This window comes from Musa acuminata, unplaced genomic scaffold, assembly GCF_036884655.1.
Source record: "Musa acuminata AAA Group cultivar baxijiao unplaced genomic scaffold, Cavendish_Baxijiao_AAA HiC_scaffold_1126, whole genome shotgun sequence".
Taxonomy (NCBI): Eukaryota; Viridiplantae; Streptophyta; class Magnoliopsida; order Zingiberales; family Musaceae; genus Musa; species Musa acuminata.
Window position 1 is genome coordinate 6,363,732 of NW_027021339.1, and position 2,500 is coordinate 6,366,231.

A 2,500-nucleotide genomic window follows, 5' to 3' on the forward strand; every position below is an offset into this window, starting at 1 on the left:
CCGTCGAGAGCGGAGCAAAACGTCAGCCATCTCAGCACCCTGGAACCCCCCGGGTGGCACAGGGCTGGATGGGGCTTTCGTATAGCAGGGACGGTGCTGCCTCTCGCTTCGCTCGCTGTCCGCCGCTCGCCGCTCGCTCGTGCAGCCAAAAATGGCCAGTTTTGGCCCGTTTTTGGGCCGTTTTGGCCAGTTTTTGGCCTGTTCTTGCATTGCGCGGTGACCGTCGAGAGCGGAGCAAAACGTCAGCCATCTCAGCACCCTGGAACCCCCCGGGTGGCACAGGGCTGGATGGGGCTTTCGTATAGCAGGGACGGTGCTGCCTCTCGCTTCGCTCGCTGTCCGCCGCTCGCCGCTCGCTCGTGCAGCCAAAAATGGCCAGTTTTGGCCCGTTTTTGGGCCGTTTTGGCCAGTTTTTGGCCTGTTCTTGCATTGCGCGGTGACCGTCGAGAGCGGAGCAAAACGTCAGCCATCTCAGCACCCTGGAACCCCCCGGGTGGCACAGGGCTGGATGGGGCTTTCGTATAGCAGGGACGGTGCTGCCTCTCGCTTCGCTCGCTGTCCGCCGCTCGCCGCTCGCTCGTGCAGCCAAAAATGGCCAGTTTTGGCCCGTTTTTGGGCCGTTTTGGCCAGTTTTTGGCCTGTTCTTGCATTGCGCGGTGACCGTCGAGAGCGGAGCAAAACGTCAGCCATCTCAGCACCCTGGAACCCCCCGGGTGGCACAGGGCTGGATGGGGCTTTCGTATAGCAGGGACGGTGCTGCCTCTCGCTTCGCTCGCTGTCCGCCGCTCGCCGCTCGCTCGTGCAGCCAAAAATGGCCAGTTTTGGCCCGTTTTTGGGCCGTTTTGGCCAGTTTTTGGCCTGTTCTTGCATTGCGCGGTGACCGTCGAGAGCGGAGCAAAACGTCAGCCATCTCAGCACCCTGGAACCCCCCGGGTGGCACAGGGCTGGATGGGGCTTTCGTATAGCAGGGACGGTGCTGCCTCTCGCTTCGCTCGCTGTCCGCCGCTCGCCGCTCGCTCGTGCAGCCAAAAATGGCCAGTTTTGGCCCGTTTTTGGGCCGTTTTGGCCAGTTTTTGGCCTGTTCTTGCATTGCGCGGTGACCGTCGAGAGCGGAGCAAAACGTCAGCCATCTCAGCACCCTGGAACCCCCCGGGTGGCACAGGGCTGGATGGGGCTTTCGTATAGCAGGGACGGTGCTGCCTCTCGCTTCGCTCGCTGTCCGCCGCTCGCCGCTCGCTCGTGCAGCCAAAAATGGCCAGTTTTGGCCCGTTTTTGGGCCGTTTTGGCCAGTTTTTGGCCTGTTCTTGCATTGCGCGGTGACCGTCGAGAGCGGAGCAAAACGTCAGCCATCTCAGCACCCTGGAACCCCCCGGGTGGCACAGGGCTGGATGGGGCTTTCGTATAGCAGGGACGGTGCTGCCTCTCGCTTCGCTCGCTGTCCGCCGCTCGCCGCTCGCTCGTGCAGCCAAAAATGGCCAGTTTTGGCCCGTTTTTGGGCCGTTTTGGCCAGTTTTTGGCCTGTTCTTGCATTGCGCGGTGACCGTCGAGAGCGGAGCAAAACGTCAGCCATCTCAGCACCCTGGAACCCCCCGGGTGGCACAGGGCTGGATGGGGCTTTCGTATAGCAGGGACGGTGCTGCCTCTCGCTTCGCTCGCTGTCCGCCGCTCGCCGCTCGCTCGCGCAGCCAAAAATGGCCAGTTTTGGCCCGTTTTTGGGCCGTTTTGGCCAGTTTTTGGCCTGTTCTTGCATTGCGCGGTGACCGTCGAGAGCGGAGCAAAACGTCAGCCATCTCAGCACCCTGGAACCCCCCGGGTGGCACAGGGCTGGATGGGGCTTTCGTATAGCAGGGACGGTGCTGCCTCTCGCTTCGCTCGCTGTCCGCCGCTCGCCGCTCGCTCGTGCAGCCAAAAATGGCCAGTTTTGGCCCGTTTTTGGGCCGTTTTGGCCAGTTTTTGGCCTGTTCTTGCATTGCGCGGTGACCGTCGAGAGCGGAGCAAAACGTCAGCCATCTCAGCACCCTGGAACCCCCCCGGGTGGCACAGGGCTGGATGGGGCTTTCGTATAGCAGGGACGGTGCTGCCTCTCGCTTCGCTCGCTGTCCGCCGCTCGCCGCTCGCTCGTGCAGCCAAAAATGGCCAGTTTTGGCCCGTTTTTGGGCCGTTTTGGCCAGTTTTTGGCCTGTTCTTGCATTGCGCGGTGACCGTCGAGAGCGGAGCAAAACGTCAGCCATCTCAGCACCCTGGAACCCCCCGGGTGGCACAGGGCTGGATGGGGCTTTCGTATAGCAGGGACGGTGCTGCCTCTCGCTTCGCTCGCTGTCCGCCGCTCGCCGCTCGCTCGTGCAGCCAAAAATGGCCAGTTTTGGCCCGTTTTTGGGCCGTTTTGGCCAGTTTTTGGCCTGTTCTTGCATTGCGCGGTGACCGTCGAGAGCGGAGCAAAACGTCAGCCATCTCAGCACCCTGGAACCCCCCGGGTGGCACAGGGCTGGATGGGGCTTTC